This window comes from Notamacropus eugenii, chromosome 2, assembly GCF_028372415.1.
Source record: "Notamacropus eugenii isolate mMacEug1 chromosome 2, mMacEug1.pri_v2, whole genome shotgun sequence".
Lineage (NCBI taxonomy): Eukaryota > Metazoa > Chordata > Mammalia > Diprotodontia > Macropodidae > Notamacropus > Notamacropus eugenii.
The window spans coordinates 41,678,089-41,700,147 of NC_092873.1; the positions used below are offsets into that span (position 1 = coordinate 41,678,089).

General features: G+C 39.9%; 1 protein-coding gene across 3 annotated transcripts in view; it reads left to right on the forward strand.

The window, feature by feature from the left end:
* Positions 1-9,231: 9,231 nt before the first annotated feature.
* The window catches only part of SPECC1 (sperm antigen with calponin homology and coiled-coil domains 1), a 337,039-nt gene continuing 324,211 nt past the window's right edge, over positions 9,232-22,059 (forward strand). For 2 of the 3 annotated variants that reach the window (XM_072640012.1, XM_072640017.1), the window contains exon 1: positions 9,232-9,366. The gene's annotated coding sequence lies outside the window, so the exon portion shown is untranslated. Of the gene's footprint in view, positions 9,367-20,086; positions 20,286-22,059 lie in introns of those variants that run through there. The other variant, XM_072640015.1, reaches the window with a different exon arrangement.

Below are 22,059 nucleotides of genomic sequence, written 5' to 3' on the forward strand. Positions count from 1 at the left end.
AGCTGCTTCCCACCACCCTCTATTCCATCCTAGAAAATCGTACATGTCATCTCCAACCAAAGTGAAACTCTTTCAGTTCTGGGGGCTGCTTGACTTTGCCAAGCACCTGGCACATAGTAGGTGCTTGTTGATTGATTCTAAGATATGTTCCAGTGCCACTTTGTGTAGTAGTAGTAGCAGCAGTAGTAGTAGTGATGGTGGTGGTAGTAATAATAACAGCAGCAAGTGTAATAGGAATTCTAGTAGTATCTACCAATTACAGAGTGCTTTAAGGTTTGCAAAGTGTTTTATAAATATTATCTCAAGTGATCCTCACAACAACTCTGGGAAATGGATAGTATTATTGCCCCCATTTTATAGATGAGGAAACTGAGGCAGGCAGCAATTTTGTGATTTGCTCAGGATCCTGCAGGAAGTATCTGAGGCTAGATTTGAACTCAGGTCCTCCTGACTGGGTCCAGTTCTGTACCCATGATACCATCTGGTATCAGGTATGTATGATCCTAACAGTTGCTTAAGGCTTAAAATTTTTAAAAAGTTATTGAGATATTTTGTTGTTATATGACCTTCATTTTTGAATATATCTCTCCTCGGGGGGTGGGGAGAAGCATTTCATCAAAACTAAAAACACATTGACTGACTTTGTGTAGGTAATATTCCACAGGCATAACTTCACCCCTACCCCTGACTCCTGACCCCCAGTCTCTTCTAGAAGAGAGGGTGATACATTTGCCATCTGCCTAGGTCTAAACATCTCCTCTGCTGTTGAGTCCTCAGAGAATGAAAACATTTGAAAAATTAAATTAAAATTAAATTAAATTAAAATTTTCAATTAACCAAAACCCACCTTCTCTTCCACCTGTTCCGTTGCCCCCAGTTGAAAACAAGAAAGTAAAACGAATCCCCCAATGACTGTCTAGAAAAGGGCTGTATGTCCCATCTGCCTTCTCTCTGTCCAGAGTATCCAGCACTTCTGGGCTGGGGAACAGCGGCATTTGGAGTCGGGCTTGGCTTTTGTGTTGATCTGATCCCTTGAGCCCTTCAAAATTGTTTTTACCACCTTGGAGTTATTGTATAAGTTGTTCTCCTGGTTCTGCTCCCTTCACGCTGGGAGCATAGTTCCAAATTGATTTCTATAAAGTCTGGACTGGTTCACAGCTAGCCTCTCCCATGAGTTATTTTTGTTTATGGCCAACTCTCTTAGTCTGATGCAAACATTTTCTTATTAACTAAAGAAAAACGTGGGCTTATCGTGGCAAAAAGGAAAAAGAAATGAGTTGACTGCATATAATGAGTGTGTACCTTTTCTTCTTTATTTATGTTGCCTTTTCTTATGCAGTAATGCATAAGAAATCTCCAGGGACACTGTATTGCAGAAAGAGTTTCACTATGAAGATAATCCCCAGTCTCTGTTACCCTTTTCTTTGTGTGCCAAGACCATAGGAAGTGAGGAGATGGTTGAGGGAGAGGAGGAAGAAACTAAAAGAAGGGAACCTGGAATATTATAAATAAACCCAGACACAGACAAAATTGTTTTTACTGACTTTAAAATACTTGCCTTTGATTTGGACAATTTCTGACAATTTCTTATTTCTATAAGAATTGCAAAAGGTTCAGGTTAAAACCCTGTATCCATGAACCTGCTTAGACCTAGTCTTCTTCCCTTTGAGCTCCTAGCACTGAATGGTATTTTTCAAATAGATTTTAAATTGTTTAAAAACAATTTTAAATTGTTTTTACATCACCTAAATCTGTCCGGTATCTCTCCCCATCCTGTCCTAGAGAACCATCTCTTATAACAAAGAATTAAAAGAAAATGAATAAGGTGGGGGGACGAGGGGATGTCAGTAGAACCAATCAATACATTGATAAATCTGCCATTATATTCATTGTTCTTTGTGTGTGGCGCCCTTCCCCCCACCTCCGCAAAGCATGAGGGAAAATATCTTCTCACATATCTTCAGTGGGGTCAGGTTTGTTATTTGTGATTTTTCCACATTCACAACATTCTTATGTTCATGATATACATTGTTCTCTTTGACCTGCATCAGTTCACGTAGGTCTTCCCATGCTTCTCTATATTCATTATATTCATCATTTCTGATAGCAAGTAATATTATCCTATTACATTCATGGACCCCCATTTGTTCCGCCATGTCCTAGTCAATCTCCTTTGTTTCCAGTTCTTTGCTACACCAAAAAGTGCTGCTATACATAGTTTAGTCTGTGTGGGGACTTTCTCTTCTCAGTGATCTCCTTCTGTCCTGCCCATCAGTGAAATCTCTGGGTCAAAGGCTATTGACATTTTAATAACTTAATTTGCCTAATTCCAAATTGCTTTCCAGAATGGTTGTGTTCTTACTACTTCCCAGTCCCACGAACAGTGCATCAACACGTCTGGTTTTTGGATTTTTTTCCCCACAACTTTTCAAACATTGACTTTTCTCATTTCTTGTCATCTTTGCCACTTGGTTGGGTGTGAAGTGAAACTTTAAGGTTGTTTTGATTTGCATTTCTCTAATGATTAGTGATTTAGAACATTCGTGTGGTTGTGAATAGTTTGCAATTTTTCTTTTGACAATTGCTTGTTTCTATCCTTTGATCTCTTATCTATTGGGAAATGGTTTTTGGTGTTATATATATTTGTTGCTTACGTATCTTGAATACCAAACCCTTATCTGAGAGATTTCATGTAGATATATATTTTTTTAGCCGACTACATCTTTTCTTGACCTAGATGCATTAATTTTGTGGCACAATGGATAGAGCACTGGACCTAGAGTTAGAAAGACCTGTCAAATGTAGCCACACATTTACTAACTGTGCGACCCTGGGCAAATCACTTAACCTCCATTTGCCTTAGTTTCCTCAGTTATAAAATGGGGATGATAACAACACAACAGGAGTTATTGTGGAATCAAATGAGATAACCACTATAAAATACTTAGCCTGGCATATAATAAGTGCTGTATAAATGTTCTTCTTCTCTTCCTCCTTCATCTTCCAAAGCTTTTCAATTTTATTTAATCAAAATGACCTTTTATAAATGGCTCTACCCCTTGTTAAGAATTCATTTCCCACTCATACGTGTGAAAGGTAAATGATCTGCTTTTCTTCTAACTTTTTTATGAGATGACCTTAATTCAGGTTGCTTGTCAATTTTGTATTATGGAATATGGTACAAGATGTTGTCTTAGCCTAATTTCTGCCAGATTGCTTTCCAGTTTCCCCAGCAATTCTTATCAAATAAGGAGTTCTTTCCTAAACAATTGAGATTATTGAGTTCCATTATTTCTGATTTTTCCTTGTCTAGTCTGTTCCGTTCTTCTTTTTTCTCATTTTTCAGCCAATACTAAAATGTTTTTATAATTGTTGCTTTATAATATCGTTTGAAGCCTGGAAGTTCTGTTTCCCACTTTGCTCCTATCTTTTTTTTCATTATTTCTCTTGATATTCTAGATCTTTTTGCTTCTCCAAATAAATTTTGCTAGTATTTTGTCTAGTTGTGTAAAGAATTCCTCTTAGAGTTTGATTGGTACGATATTAAATATGTAAATTAACTTTGGTAGTATTGTCATTTTTATTATATTGACAAGGCTCATCCATGAACACTGAGTATTCCTCTAGCCATTTAAGTTGTTTTTTTTATTTCTTTAAGTAATATTTTATAATTGAATCTATACATGTATTAAATACTTTTTAGTAGATTGACTCCTAAATATGTCATGTATTTTGTGGTTATTTTCATTGTCATTTCCTTTTCTATTTTTGTCTCTTGGACTTTATCTTTTGACCCTTTGAACTTCTAGTACTTACTATCTTAAGCAAAGTTATTAATATCTTTTATTTTTATATCACTTTCATTTCTGACATATTCATTTTTTCCCTTCAACTCAATATGTTCAGTGAGCCATGCATTGTGACAAAGGAGAAAAAGTAATTCAACAAAATAAACCAACATATCAGTCAAGTCTCTCATACTCTCCCATACATACTGTTATCAATGATTAGATACCCATCAGAGGCTGCTCCTTTTGACGCTTTTTGCCTTAATGTGGTACCTTCTGGTGGTGAATTTTTCTTGTGTTTCTCTTGATTTTCCAGTTTGGGTTGGCGTTTGTGTGGATGCCTAAGAGTTGGGTGATTCCTTTGAGGACAGGAGCTGTGAAGTCAGACGATATGGGTTTCCTTCCTAGGCTTCTTCATTTCATTTTATTTTTTAAAATTTTAATTAAATGCAGCTGCCTGGCCCAGTGAATCAAGTATTGCATGTGGAGTCAGGAAGGTCTGAGTTCCAAGCCTGATTCAGGCATTTATGTGTTAACTGTGTGACAATGAGCTAGTCTCTTAATCTCTCTCAGGCTCAGTTTCCTCATCTGTAAAATAATAATAAACACCATCCTCATGGGGTTGAGGGGAAGGGATGGAAGGAGCATATTGAAAGTGCTTTGGAAACCTTAAGACCGGAGTTCAAATCCTAGTCTCTGACACTTACTAGTTGTGTGAACCGGAGTAAGTTAGCTCACTTCTGTTAGCCTCAGTTTCCTCATTTGTAAAATGGGAATAACAGTAGCATCTATTTCTCAGGGTTGTTGTGAGGGTCAAATGAGATAATATTTGTCAAGTGCTTTGTGAACCTTCAAGTGTCATATGAACATTAGCTATTGAAAGGCTATATTTGTGCTTATTATTGTTGTTATTTTAGTTTTCTCTCCCTCCCACTGAAAAGGAAAAGAAAAAAACATCCTTTGTAATAGGCACAGTCATGCAGAGTAAATGAGTCTCCAGATTCATGTCTCATTGTTCATCCTGGATCTCCCACCTCCCCATCGGTGCTCCTGGGTCTCTCATGCTAGTTTTGGGCAGATTATCCAGTCAGATGCTGTTTTAGAAGCTGAATGCTAACTGGGTATTAGAAAATACAGGAAAGTCAAGAAGTCTCTTTTCTGATGCTGTTCAGAAGTTCAGGAAGACTTGCCGATATTGATGCTGCATCAATGTCCTCTACCTCCTCTGCAATCCAGGGACTGCGTTGCACTCCACTCCACTCATTTTCAGTGGTGGTCCCACATGCCTCCTTATCTGTCTCCTGGCTTCCCTGACTTCCCTCAGGTTGAAACTAAATTCCCTCTTCTATAAAAAGGTCTCTCCTAGTCCCCCTCTTCAATGCTAAATAGCCTTCCCCCTAAAATGATCTCCTGTCTGTCCTATCTGTATCTTCTTTAAATGCAGTTGTTTGCATGTTTTCTCCCCCCTTCAACTGTGAGCACCTTGAGAGCAGGGACTGGCTTTGGCTTTTCTTTGTATCCCTGCTGCTTAACACAGTACCTAACACATAGTAGGTGTTCAAAAATGTCTGCTGATTGGGCTCAATATCAGAACCAAAAGTGCCTGGGTCAGAGCTGTTGGTGCTGAACAGTGCTTTGCAAATAGTAGGTGTTTAATAGATGTTTGTAGAAATTTATCATCACAGCCCCAACTTATGGTTTTACCTGTTAAGCTCTTGTTTACTCTTTCTTTTTGGACCCTATTTCTGTCTTTTCAACACCCCATCACATTGTTATGGTTCTTAAGCCTCTGTTCCTGAGGCTGCTAGGTTCCCCGTGGCCAGGGTTCCCATGGCTAGGTTTGGGCAGTACTCACATTCACAAGCTTAGCAGCTAATTATTGTCTGGACCATGTCAGACTGTGTGTTAAATAAGAATGATAAAAGCCTTGAAAGGAAGGGAAACAAGTTACATGTGTTTGTGTCCTGCTTTGGAACTTTTCATGAGCTAGTCATAAATCATTATTTTTTTTCTCTAAGTTCTTAAATGACCCAGAGCAGGTTTCACCTGATGGATGAAAAACTTTTTATTGGCTGCAGAATGAGAGTGCCCGTAGCATAATTGTCCCAGTTTAGGACATCCCATCCTATGCAGTGGTGTCTTGCCTGGTACCTCGTGTGTGATAGTGAAGTGAAGGTTCTGGGTTGTGGTGCCAAAGGTGTCCTTTGAAGGCTTTTGGGTCCTCTGAGAAGTTGGGATTTTGGTTTGCCTAGGATATTGTGCAAGAAATCCTTATTTCCTGCCCTTGTTTCTAGTCTTACCTTTTGAACCAATTACTCACCTTCTCTAGGCATCATGATTCCTTTCGGAAATGGGAGGATCCCAAGGCTTGCATCGTACTTCCCTTAAGGCGAGGTGAGAGGATGCTTATAAAATACTAGGAGATGCAGTAGCTGGATGAAAGGCAATATATAAAGCACTGACTATGGCAATTAGTAATGACAAGAGAGGCAGCTCTCACTTAAGATCTAAGGGATTATTGCCATTTAAAGGAGGAGGATTTACAACATTCTAATAACCATCTATCTTGTTGGATCTTAGAATCATAGCTGAAGAGCTGGAAGCAACCTCAGAGGTCCTTTATTTCAAACCCATTTTACAAGTGAGGAAATTGATACTCAGGGATAGGAAGTGACTGGCATATAGTAAGCATTTAATAAATGCTTTTTCATTCATTCATTAGAAGCATGCTGTCTCTTCTCCCCCACCCCCCATAGGTGAGGGTCTTCCAGCAATTAGTACTATGTCTGGCATACGTTAGGTAATTAATAAATGCTTGCTGACTTGACCTACCTTTCCAGTCTTTTCTCACCTGACTCCCTCTTCTCTTTCCCTCCGTCTCCCCATTCCAGCCATTTTCACTGGCTGCTTTCCACACCTGGAATCCTTCCTCACCTTGTCTGTGTTTCCTTCAAGTTCCAGCTAAAAATCTGATCTTCTCCAGGATGCCTTTTCTGAGCCACCTTAAGGTTACAATGCCTCCCCTCCGTTGGTTCCCTCTGGTTTATTCTGCTTGTTTGCACATGACTGTCTGCACAGGGTCTCCCCCATTAGACTTGGGAGCAGGCACCGTATTTTTGTCTTTCTTTGTATCTTTAGTGCTTAGCATTGTGTTCTGCATACAGTAGGTGCTCAATAAATGTTCGTTGACTGACTGGTCTCTTGCCCTTCTTTCTTATTCTCCAGTTCCTCTGATGCCCCGAAGGACTGAGTTTACCATTCTTGGGTGGTCATGATAATTCCTATTTCTTTTATGCCTGGAGGGTTATAAAGTACTTTCTTCTTTCACATTAGATAGCAGAAAGATGATTATCCCCATTTTACAAGGTGAGGATATCGAGGGCCAGAGATATGAAACAATATGTCCAGAGTCACACACTTAGTGTCTGAGCAGGGATTTGAACTCAGACGTTCTTACTCCCAAATCTAGTGCTCCACCACGTTGTGCCATCTCTCATTTATTACTCTGTATTGTTACCTTTATTTATAATATGTGCAAACATAGAGAATACGTCTATGTACACACATGGAATATACTTCTATATGGCATATATTTCTGTGTGTTTGTATATGAAAATGTGTATGCACATACATATTTATATACATATCCTTTTATGTGCATATTTGGAGTCTACAGATACATGTACATGTACAAATATATATACATGTGGAATTGTGTGAATTTATATATAAATTGTATATAAGAGTATCCATATATTCCAAATATATTTGTATATAAATATGTATATGTGCACAAATCTTGATGTATACATCCATTTACATACATATATGGGCTATGTATGTATTGGGGTATAAATAAACATGTGTGTATAACATGTTATTATATGGAATATATGTGCATTTGTATACAGACATATACATATATACATAACATACATTCATATACATGTTTGTACATATATGTATATAACTGTATGTATATGCATGAATCTTTACATACATATACATTTGTATACATATGTGTACTATATATTATTTGTAAGAATTACATCCACCAATGTTTGTGTACCTATGTATATATATATATGTATATGTGTGTGTCTATCTATCTATAAAATATATATCCCGATCAAGCACTGATTTGTCACATTTGCCATTTTCCAAGGTATAAATGTTTTCAGTGAACATTAAACATTGGCTCTCCCTAGCCAGTTGTGAGCTGGCTCCAGCATACTCTTGGATACCCCAGGCAACAGCTTATCCTCTTGGCAGAGGGCTCCCTCCTCGTAGTATGTGGGTACAGGTTCTAGGGTGGGGTGAAAATGAAATTACCTGGTTTGGCCGGAGGACTTTGGCTTAATCGCTAGCTTAATTACTTACTTCCTGTATGTCTGTAATTATTATGGGCCTCAGTCTCCTCATCTGAAAGGTAAAGGAGTTGCCTTGGATAGACTTTGAGGCTCCTTTCAGTTAGAATACCCTGTGATAGGAGACTGAGTTCCCAAACTCTGGACCTGAGGCCCCTGGTCTGTAAAAGGAGAAACTCTTTAGCTTGAGAGGGGAGGACCTCACTTGAGTCACTTTATTGGGACCCTGGGATTTGTGGGAATCCTTAGGTCAATGCCTAGTGAATCATGTGTCACTGGATGGGCCTGGTCTTTTCATTCATGAAACAGGAGTTGAACATTACATCACAAACCCTGCTTTCTGTTGTCTGCTCACTTAGTAGGCACCTTAAAGTCCTTTTAGCCCTACAAAAAATATGTTCTCAAATTATCCTAAAGCTTCCTGGATCTGTTCTTTGTCCCTACCAATCCTTCCTGGTATCTTCCTTTTCTAAGTACATTTAGTATTTTTCTCCTAGTAGAATACAAGGGGTTTTTTGGGGGGGTGGGAGGAAGTAGGAAATATTTTGATCTCTAGTGTCTTATACACAATAGACCCGTAAGAAATTTGGGATGTAGGACTGGATTTCAGAATTCATTGGTACAAGGGAGGTCTCTTGGTGAAAAAGCTCTCTCCACCATGCAAATGAACACCTGCTATCCAATGTTTAGTCTTAGAGACAGATAGTAAATGTCTGACCCAGACATCTCGTATCAGCATAGCTGATAGGTTAGTGGTAGGATTTTAAACTAAGTCTTCAAGGCTTTGCGGCTAGTTGACAACTCAGTAGGTCCCATTGCTTTTCCTACCAAATGCTTATTGAAAGTGGATGCCTGCCCGGTAGGTCGTATGCAGAAGTATTCAGGAGACCTATAGACTCACTTTTAAACCTACCCCCACCCTCCCCATCCTGCCAAATGAAGGACAGCCCCACAAACTTGAAGTTATAAGTGGGGCAGGCCCAGGAACCAACACCTAGGGATGGGGTTTACCCATAAGTATGGTTCTGTTGGGCTCTCGGTCTCCATGACAACATCAGATAAGAACTGCCCCAAGGCCTGGTTAGGTGGCTAGTACACACCTAGGAGCCAGCAAGAGGAGTCATCATTTCAGAGGCAGTTTCAGACTGGCAGAGTATCTGACAAAGGAGGAGGCTCCACCTTGGGCCAAATCAACCCACTCTTGTCCGGAGGTCTGTGTTTTTATGGTTCAAAGTTACATTACAGGCTCCTCTTTTTCTTTTTGTAATGTTGGGGGTTACCCAATAGATTCTTTTGGGATTCCCATGGGGCTACCTCCTGAGAGGGGCCAGTTCACCCTAGGAGAGCTGTTTTGAGAACATGATTTCTCCTATTGGGTGGGCAGATTTGCCACCAAGGTATGTATTTCTGGGACTAATGTTACCCCAGATGAATTAACTAACTCTTCTCTAACACCTTTGGGGCAGCTTATATCCACTAAAGGTTAATTAATTGTGAGCGTTCCTTTCTCTAAAGTTCCCTCTCTTTATATTCCCAGCATCTAAAATGAATAATAGTCATTTAATAAATACCCCTGAAGTAAGTAGATATTTGTTATTATGTAGTCATTTCAGTAATGCCCAACTCTTCGTGACTCCATTTGGAATTTTCTTGGCAGAGGTACTGGAGTGATTTGCCATTTCCTTCTCCAGCACATTTTATAAGATGAGGAAACTAAAGTAAACAAGGCTAAATGACTTGCCCAGGGTCACACAGCTAGTAAGTATCTGAGGGTGGATTTGAACTCAGGAAGATGAATCTTGCTGACTCCAGTCCCAGCTGGGTTCATATCCTGTTTCTGTCCTTACTTGTATGACCTTTGGCAACCCACTTAATTTCTAGGGGCCTCAGTTTCCCCATTTGTGAAAGGAGGGGTTTAGAAATATGGACTTTATGTTCCTGGCTCTGTGATCTTTAGTGGAGTAGCCTTTAGGATCGGTAAGGAGATTTGAGGTCACATATATGAAGAGACATAAGAACCAGTTCCTGGGAGGAAGGTGAGTCTTGCTGCACTCAAGTGACCTTGGGAGCATTGTGTTTGATGTGATTGAGTTCACACATGATACAAGTCTCCTTTCCCTATCTTTCTTGGGAGCTCTATTCTGCAAATAAATTCCCTGGCAAAGCTGGAACTAGCCATTCCAAGAATGACTAGCATGGAGTGGAGACCACCATGATTTTGTTTGGTGGCATCCTGGCTGTTTCTGGGTGGGAGGGCGGCAGCTGTAGCACATGGAGCTTATTGACAAATCTCATGGCAACAACCTAGAGCATCTGAGTCCCTTTGTCACAGGGTGGTGGCCCCATGGTGGCCATGGCAGCTCCAAGTTGCTGTTGGTGGTACATTTATTTTCAAAATAGCTCAGAATGCAAGCAGTTCCATCTCAGATCTCTGTTGCAGCAGTCCTGTTGCCAGTCATTTTGGACACAGAGATTGGCAGAAACTCTTGTTCTGAACAATGAATCTTCATCTTGGAGGAGTTGAAGGAACTGGGGAAGAGGAATCTTATCTGGTCTGTTACCACTTCCCATGTGGAAGCACTATGATGCCATGGCTATCAAACTGTGACTTATTATTCTCCAATAAAGATTGAAAGGATGGTGCCAAATCATGAAACAGATTGTTGGGAAGGAATTCACCAATAAACCTGCCAGATTTCTGGTCACTCAGAAAGCCATTCCATAGACAAAGACAAGAATCTATCTTCCTGAATTTCTCATGGGAGAGTATCCCAAGATTTGCTTTGGTGGCCTTCACCAAGACCTAGCTAAGGATTTAGAAAATGACAAGAGTGTTGTGGATGCCTCTTTTTTTTGGCCTGTAGGGTAAGAGAATATGTATTTATTGAACTCCTATTATGTGTCAAGCACTGTGCTAATTTGATCTTGTATCATGAGTCCTCTGGAATTGTGGCTGGTCATTGCAGTGATCAACATTATGAAGTTTTTCAAAGTTGCTCGTTGTTTTTACATAAATTATTCTCCTGGATCTGATCATTTCACTCTGAATCCATTCATACAAGTCTTCCCAGGTTTCTTTGAAACTATCTCACCAGTTCTCATGGCATAACAGTATTTCACTATATACTTACAGGATAATTTAGTCATCCTTTCCTCAGCTGATGGACACCCCTCTTTGTTTCAAGTTCTTTGTCATTGCAAAAAGTGCTGCTATCAACACTTTATACATCTGGGTTCTTTTCTTCTTTCTTTGATCTCTTTGGGATGTAGACCTAATAAGATATTGTTGGGTCAACTGAGTGACATTTTTGATCACAGTCCCAGATTGCTTTGCAGGACAATGGTATCAATCCCCAGCTCCACCAACAATGTATTAATGATTTTCCCTACTCTTGATACTATTTGCTATTTTCCTTTTCTTTTTTGTCATTTTTTGGTCAATCTGATGAGTGTGAGGTGGTACTCACAGAGTGATTTATATTGATTTATATTTCTATTATTATTAGCGATTTGGAAAACTTTGTTCGTATGGCCTTTGAGACTTTGGATCTGATGTTCATTTTTCTATTCCTCCTTCTAAGGACTCTCTAGAACTATACAGTTGGACATGTTTTTCTTACTACAACTGCTGATGTGGAATTACTTGGTATAGCTTTATTCTCTGTGATAATATAGGGTTGGCATGTGGGATTAAGTCAGTATAGGGAGTTCTCAGGTGAGGACGCATCCTTCTCTAGAGCAGGCTGCCACCTTCCCTGCAAATGAAAGCCTGAGAAAGTTGCCTAGAACTAAAGTGTCAAACTCAAATAGAAACAGGTCTAAACTCTACATAAGGTTCCCTTGGGGTTGTATATTGACTTAGAAATCCATATATAAATATTATCTCATGTTTTATCACATTTTTATTTATTTTGTTAATTATTTTCCAGTCATATATTAATCTTTTTGACTGTGTGTTTGACATCTCTGACCCAGAGCCCTGAAGTTAAATGACTTTTCCGGGATCATACAGCCAATATGTGTCAAAAGTAGTTCTTGAATCCAGGTCTTCTTGGCTTCTAAAAGCCAGCCTTCTGTCTCCGACACTCTGCTGTTTCTCACCCACTAAAATAGCTATTAATAAATAATTGTCATTATTCATGAATGTATGAATGCAAAAAGTATTTATTAAGGACTTGCTGTATGCAAAGCATTGGGCTTACATTGGATATGATATGATATGATATAAGGCCATTTTGTTCAGGTAGAGTACATAAAGGGCATAATAAGGTTACGTATTGAGACCAAAGGACTTTAAAGGCTAAAGAGAAAAGTTTATAATTACTCCTACAGGTAATAGGGAGAAACTTGAGTTTATTGAGTAGGAGAGTAAGATCAGTAATATTGTTAGCATCCAAAATAAACATAGTTGTCTCAGATACTTGACACTTACTAGCTGTGTTGGGCAAGTTACTTGACCCCGATTGCCTCACAAACAAAGTAGAGCTAATTAATATTAAAAAATGTGTTGTGCTTAGTACTGAGACACAAACAGAAAAGTAAGGCAGCAGTTCTTAAGGAATTCATATTACAATGAGAGGGGCAGACAACATAAGGAGGGCATTTCCGTTGCAAATCAGAAAGACCCCTTGTTCTTTAGGTGAATGTCACTTCTTTAATAAACCTTAATAAATAATGTATCTCATACAATGTTCGGCCTAGAGGCCGATGGACTACCCGAGTCTTACCTTACCTATCGCAGGTCTTTGGCTGGCCAAACCAGATAAACGTATGAGAGAAGAGACTTTTCAGAGTCGAACAAGGGTTAGGCTTTATTCAGGGTCTTGGTTACATGTGCAGGGGGAATTCTTCCTGAGGAGAGAGGAATCTCCCAAGGAAGCAAAGATCTTACAGTAAGAGAATGGAAGCAGAAGTGGGAGAGGGAGAGAGGAGAGAGGGAAAAGGGGCCTTCTGTCCTCTAAGGGCCCCTCAGCGCTAAGAGCGCCTTCAGGCTTTCCTGACCCTACTTAAGCTCTCCTGCTGCATAGTTTGCACCTGAATACCGTGCCTGTTAGACAACAATAGGTGTGCTCAGACCATGGATTAATCTCGAGGGCGGGGATGCTCTCTCCCAGCACGTTTCCCACGGGAAGAGGCAGAAATGCACGAGATAGCCCGGTCTCACACCTCAATTCCCTGCTGTTCCCTCGGGGGCCTCATGAGAACTCTAAGGTTTAGAAGTCCTCACTTTTACCTGCCCGAGACTGTCCACATGGAACTGAGCTTACACCCCCAACACTATAGATTCTTACTTTCTCAGTGAAGAGATATTTTCTTACATCATTGGTGATGAGGAAGATCAAAACATACAGCCAGAAGAAGACAACAAAGTCAAAGCTCCTGCATCCAAAACCTCAAAGAAAAATATGAATTGGTCTCAGGCCATGGGAAAGCTCAAAAAGAATTTTGAAAATCAAGTAAGAGAAGTAGAGGAAAAATTGGGAAGAGAAATGAGAGTGGTGCCAAAAAATCATGAAAAATGAATCAACAATTTGCTAAAGGAGACCCAAAAAATGCTGAAGAAAATAAGGAGAAGAATGCCTTAAAAAGCATAATGAGCCAAATGGATAAAGAGGTCCAAAAACTTACTGAAGAAAATGATTCTTTAAAAATTAGAATGGAGCAAATGGAAACTAATGACTATGAGAAATCAAGAAATTATAAAACAAAACCAAAAGAATGAAAAAATAGAAGACAATGTGAAGTATCTCATTGGAAAAAATAACTGACCTAGAAAGCAGATCCAGGAGAGAGAGTTTAAAAATTATTGAACTACCTGAAAGCCATGATCGAAAAAGGAGCCTACACATCATCTTGCAAGACATTATCAAGGAAAACTGCCCTGGTATTTTAGAACCAGAGTGTAAAATAGAAATGGAAAGGATCCACCTATTACCTCCTGAAAGAGTTCCCAAAAGGAAAACTCCTAGGAATATTATAGTCAAATTCCAGAGTTCCCAGGTCAAGAAGAAAATATCACAAGCAGCCAGAAAGAAGCAATTCAAGTATTGTGAAAACACAATCAAGATAAAAAAGACTTAGGAGATTCTACACTAAAGGATCAAAGGGCTTGGAATATGATATTCCAGAGGTCAAAGGAGATAGGATTAAAATCAAGAGTCACCTACCCAGCAAAACTGAGTATCATACTTCAGGGGAAAATATGGAACTTCAATGAAATCTAGAACTTCCAAGCATTCTTGTTGAAAAGAACAGAGCTGAATAGAAAATTTGATTTTCAAATACAAGAATCAAGAGAAGGATGAAAAGGTAAATAGGAAAGAGAAACCATAAGGGAACTGTAAAAGTTAAACTGTTTACATTCCCAGATGGAAAGATGATATTTGTAACTCATGAGAGCTTTCTCAATATTAGGATAGGTGGAAAGAATAGATATATGTATATGGGTATGTATGTATACACACACACACATATACATATATGTATATGGAAAGAGAGAGGGCACTGGGTGACCTGAATATGAAGGGATGTTATCTAAGAAAGAAAATTAAGAATTGAGAGGAATGTATTAGGAGAAAGAGAAAGAGAGAGGTAGAATATAGTAAATCATCTCACATAAAAGAGGAAAGCAAAAGCTTTTACAATGGCAGGGAAGAAAGGGAAGATGACAGGGAATAAGTGAGCCTTTGTTTCATCAGATTTGGCTTCAGGAGGGAATAACATATATACTCATTTGAGTATGGAAGTCTATCTTACCCTACAAGAAAATGGGGGAAGGGGTAAGAAAGAGGGCATAATAGAAGTGACGGCAGATTAGAGAAAGGAGTAATTAGAAGCAAACACTTTGGTAGAGGGACAGGGTCAAAGGAGAGAGTAGAATAATTGGAGGGTGGCACAGGATAGAGGGAAATACAGTCTTTCACAACATGACTGTTATGGAAGTATTTTGCACGATCACACATGAATAACCTTTATCGAATTGCTTGCCTTCTCAGGGTCAGTGGGGAGGAGGGAAGGGAGAGAATGTGGAACTCTTAAAGTTTTAAAAATGAATATTGGAGATTGTTTTGACATGTAACTAGGAAATAAGATATACAGGCAATGGGGTATAGAAATCTATCTTACCCTACAGGAAAATAGAAGCAAAAGGGATGGGGAAGGGGGGGCGGTGATAGAAAGGAGGATTTGAGGAAAAGGCAGTCAGAATACATGCTGTCCTGGGGTGGAAGTAGAGAGGAGATGGGGAGAAAATTTGAAATTCAAAATTTTGTGGAAGTGAATGTAGAAAACTGAAAATAAATTTATTGGAAAAAATAAAATATTTTACAGATATTTATTTTGCTTTATAAGTTTACTTATTTTTTTGCAAATATTTTATTCTTCTTACAACCCTGAGAGGTAGGTGCTACTATTATCCCCATTTTACAGATGAAGAATATGAGGCTGACAGAAAGGAAGGGAAGAAAATAAGCATTTACATTGTGCCTGCAATGTGTCAGGCACAATGTCAAGCCCTGTTTACAAATATCATCTCCCTTGATCCTCACAACAACATGGGGGAGAGTGCTATTATTATCCTCATTTTACAGACTGAGACAGACAGTGTTTAAGTAACACAACTAGTAAGACTCTGATGTGGGATTTGAGCTCGTTTTCTTACTCAGAGAGCAGCCGTTTTCCCACAGTCTCGTGTTGCCTTCATTTGTGTAATACAGAGAGCCTCCCCAAAGAGTGTTCCCTAGTTTTTTTCTTTTTGGCAGAGGGACATTTAGAATCAAGTTTATTCAATTTTTAAAACAAGTGTAACATACATTCTCATTCAAGAGAATGTCTAATAAAAATGATCACTCTAGACCAAAAGGCAATTTTTGCCCTATCTCCAGTGACCATATTTCCTGAACTGAAACTGTGGACACAAGGTCTAACAAAGGACATTCTTTTCATTAAACCTCATTAAAAATACACGTTCTTTTTCTTGAAATCTGGATTGCACTGAAAAATCAGCACAACCTCCAGTGCTAGATTTTCAAATTTGATTTAAAAAAAACTCTTTATTTGATTCAAAAGTTTAAAAAAAATGGTGACTGTACTGATGGACAGCAGCCCTGAAGGGCAGATGAAGAGTGAGAGGAAAATTCACCTCTCATGAGCAGGAATATTTTTGCTCATTTCTAACATACATAGGACCTAAATTATTCAAAATTAAAAATGACATGTTTGTTATTTTGAATAATAACTTATTCTAATTTTAAAATATTGTTATCTTTTGTTTTTACATCATTTTTATTTTGGTTTGTGTCCCTCTCCTGCCCAGAAAGAATAAGACAGAAAAGAATATTAATAAAGAATAAAAAAAGAATATGACAAAGAAAAAGAGAGGAAAAAAAGAGGAGTTTAATCCATCAACTACAAGTATACCAGTATATATAGTGTTTGTATCTATCTGTCCCCTGCTCCTGCAAAGAAGGGAGAGAAATGTAAGTTCTCATCTCTTCTTAGGGATATGATCCTATGGCCAGATCACCAATCCATATGTAAGGATCCTTGCAGGTCACGTTTTGACTTAGTTTTAAAATGTAATGTTACCTATGTCTTATTGTGTTTTTGTTTATTTTTAAAAACAGTTTAATCTGGTTCTGGCTGCTTGGAATGGTGCATGGTCTTGTTTAGCATCTCTCTTCTTAGGGACCAAATTTGGTGGTTAAATGATTTTGAAGTGTACATGAAGGGGAATTTGATGTGCAAGCGTGTGGTGCATGGTCTTTTTGCCTGTTCATTCTTGGTTCCTTTAATGAGTTGCTGCGGAAAGCCTAGAGCAGGTTTTTGGCTTTTTGTTATTGGTTTTTTACTCAGTGGTACCTGCTGGTCCCCAAGTTTCCCAGAGATAATCTGGAATCAGTTGTGACTCCTCAAAGACAATTACTTCTTACCTCCTTTTCTGACTCCAGAGAGTAAGTGACCAAAACTGCCTCAATCCCATGAGCAACAGACCTTCCCAAATCACTTTGGATGCTGTGTCTGCTGGGTACTGTGATTTCCTTTTTCACCAGGGACTATGTCAGTCTCTAGTTTGAAACCCAACACTGTAAGTGTCCATAGGCACAGATAGAGAAAAAATCTGGTCAGGGTGAGACCTGATTTTTTCATCAGTGAAAAACAGTGATGATGCCAATATTTTCCTGTGTGTTGTTCTGACCTTACAGCTCTGGGTGAGTCAGGAGATTTGAAAATATTTCCTCGCTCTGGGTCCTCATAGTTCTATAATCTCTAATAACTGATGAAAATTCTTTTGTTCTGGAGAGATCATGGATGAATATTCAAGTACCATGTATGCCATTAGTAAGAACGTGCTTGATGGCATCTTAATTAATACCTGTTTTGCTGGATGTAATGCTCTGGCATCTGCCACATGTCAAAAACTGATTCCCTGTCCATGGGACACATGCTTTTATGATCCTTGCTATTGTGTAATTGGGGTCTTCCCCCACAGTACTAATGGATGGAGGCTGATAATCGGTGTTCTCTTTGCTAGACCACCCTATGACAAAGGCAACGAATTTTCAAGTCATTCAGGAACGGTAGGTTGCAGTCTGTAGTCTTGGAAGAAACATGAGCTAGCTAGTCCATCTGGGAACCAAATGACACTTTGGCATTAATTTCACGCATGTTCTGGACAGCGCAGTGCTGGCGTTCTCTGAGAATAATGACACATGGACACGGGTGAGCCAAGCAGCATCCTGGCACAATTTCTGGATGTGTTTCCAAAGTTCTAAGGACAGATGTTTCTTATTCTGTAACTTCAGTTCATTCTTCAACTGGTTAATGGAATAGAAACCCTTCAGTTTTAGGACTTTTTCTTCCTAATTGAGCCAAAGTTTAGTTTAGCTTTGAAAAAGATAGGATATATGTATTAAAGCATCATAGTGTCATAGGATCCTGCCTGGAATGCTCTCCCCCTTCACCTCTGCTCCCTTGTCTCATCCACAACTCTGCTCAAGCACTACCTTCTCCCTGAGACCTTCTCTGATCCCCTGACCCTCAGCCACAAGTGCCATCTTCATAACTGTGCATTTATTGTGCAGGTATTGTATACATTCTTGTACATGGATACATTGTCTCAAACTCCTTGAGGATGGGAACTCAGTGCCTTATTTTGTATCTGTATCCTTAATGCCCAGCAGCTCCTAGTATGCGGTAGGGACTTAAGGAATGTTTATTGATTAATCATAGATCTAGAACTGGAAATGACCATCTTATGTAAATGTCTCATTTATCAGATAAGAAAACTGAGGTCCAAGGAGGCTAAATGACCTTGCCCAAGGTCACTCAGGTGCCATTCAGAAAGCATTTACTGAACACCTACTATATGCCAAGCACTAGGCTAAGTGGTAGGGATGCAAATGCAAAGAATGAAACAATCCTTAATCTCAAGAACCTTCACTTTTAGCTGGGGCAAGTGTTTGTGTGTATGTGTATGGGTATACACATGTACATATGATTATGTGAGTGTGTATATATACATACAGGCTTCTGTATATTCAAAATACAAAGTCAATACAAGGTCAATAGGGAGAGAGGGCCCTAGCCCTTGGGGAGACTAGGAAAGGCTGCATGTACATTGTGACATGGGAGCTTTCTCTTGAAGGCAAAGGTGATTCTTTGAGGTGAAGGTGAGGATGGGATGTATGCCAGTCATGCAGGAATAGCCAGTGCAAAAGTATGGAGAGGGAAGATCTCTGTATTCAGAGGACTGTGTGTGAGGAAGAGAAAGAGGTCAGCCTGATCCTCCAGGGGAGTGAAGGGGCAGCTAGGTGGTGCAATGCATGGAGTGCCAGACCTGGAGTCAGGAAGACTCATCTCCCTGAGTTCAAATCTGGCCTCAGACACTTACTTATTGTGTGACCCTGAGCAAGTCATTTTACCCTGTTCACCTTAGTTTCCTCATCTGTCAAATGAGCTGAAGAAGGAAATGGAAAGCCACTCCAGTATCTTCACCAAGAAAACCCCAAATAAGGTCAGGAAGACTGACCAACAACAAAAAGGAGAGGAATGTCCACTGATTCTAGAAAGATAGAGTAGGGATGAGTATATACTAAAGACAATAGTAACTAACGTTTACATAGCACTTGGAGGTTTGCAAAGTGCTTCACAAATAGTATGTCATCTTATCCTTACAACAGCCCTGGAAGGTAGGTACTGTTATTACCCCCATTTTACAACTGAGGAAACTGAGACAGGCACAGGTTAAGTGACTTGTCCAAAGTCACACAGATAGTAAGTGTCTAAGGCTGGATTTGAACTCAGGGCTTCCTGACTCTTGGGATCTATCCATCGGACCACCTAGCTGCCTTTATGTCATTTGATCTTCACAACAATAACGGAAAGAGGCAGCTGTTATTCTTGTCTACATTTTACAGACGAGAAAACTGAATCAGACAGAGTAGCCTAGCTACCTCTGCACTAAGTGCATGTGAGTAAGATAGGTAGAGTGCCTGAGCTAGGATTCCCACTCAGACCCTCCCTGGAAGTATTCAGGTCCCGAACCTTTCTCTCAATCCTTTCCCTGGCAAATATCTCATTCAGGAAAGTTAGGTGACATTTGTAAAGACTGAAAAGCTAAGGGGAGCCCTAACTTATCCGATTGGCTCAGGCCCATGAAAGTGCTTTTCAGTCTAAACAATACTTTGAGTTCCTGGTTTGGAAAATTGCCATCCCCTTTAAAATAAAAATTTTAAAAGCAGAGAAGTCGGTAGGATTTTAAAATAAATTCCAACATTATAAATGTCAGAGTCTAATAAGGGTCGTGATTCTAAAGGAGACACCTTTAAATAGCCATCCGCTTCTCTCGTTGCCATGGGAACAGCTAACTGGGGCCTGCTGGCTGATGGAGCTCTGTTATTTCTGGTAGTGATCAGAGTTTCATGTTTGTCAACTCTGGGAAAGGGGCAAGTTTTGGGGGGAAGGAATTCAGCCTGATCTTTTTGGTACTGGTTGAGACAAATATAGCAGAAGGGGCTGGTGCTAGCCCCCAGGTGAGAGATTTGTAACTGTGTGGAGGTGGAAGCCCTGGACCTCACCCATCTGCATCCCACAGAATCAGTGTGAACTGCCAGGCTGAGGAAGAAACAAGGTGAGGAGTCGCCCACCAACCTGCCCACCTGCCAGCTGGAGGGGTCAAACAGTTTCATTGAATCCTTAGCCTCAGTCATGAAACACCCCTTTAGACTAGGATCATCCATTCATTTGAGAAAGAGAAACTTGAACCTACCTCTGAGTTCCCAGGGCTTACAACTGCTGGGCACAGATACTGCATTGCAGTCTCTCGTCATGTGGTGCTGCTTGTCAGGATAGATAAAGTGGGACTGCAGTGATGGGGACCTCTCCTAGGAGACATCCATCTTGGCTGTTGTCAGCGTGCCCTGTGCTCTGGATGGCCCTTGGGAGATCCCTGACAGGGCTGTGGTCTTTGGTGGTCCCAAAGCAGCCATCTCTGCATCTGAGAAACAGTGTGGGCTAGGGGAAAGAGTGGTGGACTTGCAATCAGTAGAGACCTGAGTGTGAATCCCGGTTTGGATCTTTTCCAATGGTGTGACTATGACCAGCAATTATAAGAGCTGACATCCATCTCATGCTTTATATCTATTATGTCCTTTGATCCTCACTACAAACCTGTGAGGCAGGTGCAGGTGCTGTAGGATTTGGGTCCAGGTCTTCCTGTCCTGAGACTAGCTGTCTATTCACTGCACCATGTGGCTGCCTCTAAGAATAATCATGATGATGATAAATCACATTTATATAATGTTTTAAAATTTGCAAAGCACTTTACATACATTATAACAGTTGATCCTCTCAGTAACTCTAGTAGGAAGATGCTATTGTTATCTCATTTCACAGGTGAAGAAACTAAGGGGTGAGAAGGGTTAAGTGACTTGCCCAGGGTCACACAGCTAGAAAATGTCTGAGGCTGGATCTGGTTGGATCAAGTCTTCATGATGCCCAGTCTAGTACTCTATCCACCGTACTAAGCTGCTTCTTACTGTGAACAATCAGTAAGCACTTACTGTGAGCAAGTTATAGAATTTCAGTTTTAGGATACAGTGCCACCTTAGGGGCCACCTTGTCCAGACCCAGCAAAGAGACGGGATTGCTCAGAGCCGCACAAGTATTAAGTTACAGAACCAAGGTCCACACTCAGGCCCTCTAACTCCTTTTAAACCTCTATGAGCCTCAGTTTTCTCATCTCTAAGATGGGTTCAATAATACTTGCCGAACCTACTTCATAAGGTGCTTGAGAGACTCAGAAAGTGTTAATGGACATAAAGCACTTTGCTAACCTGAAAGAATCACATAAATGTTGGTTATTATTGTAATCATTCTCATTGGCCACTGAAAACCCAGTGGGTGGCAGTTATTTCCAGCTATTGGGCAGCTGGGTGGCACCACAGTGCACAGAATGCCAGGCCTGGAGTCAGGAAGGCACTTTTTCATGAGTTCAAATCAGGCCATAGATACTTCCTAGCTGTGTGACTCTGGGCAAGTCACTTAACCCTGCTTACCTCAGTTTCCTCATCAGTAAAATGGACTGGAGAAGGAAATAGGAAACACTCCATTATCTCTGCCAAGAAAACTCGTCACAAAGAGTCACACACAACTGAAAAACGATTAAACATTGGTGATTAAGACCAGATTAAGATACTGCTCTAGAGTCATTCAATGTATCATGTTAAAAGACATATTTTCCTGTTAATTTCTTACCATTCAAATAAAAATTTTGCTGAAAGTCAACATGGAAATTGAATTTGGAATCAGGAAGACTGGATTCTGACACTTCTCTCTAAGAAACTAGTCCCCTCCCTTCCCCTAGGTTCCTCATCTTTAAAATGTAGATGCCATGATAATGCAGT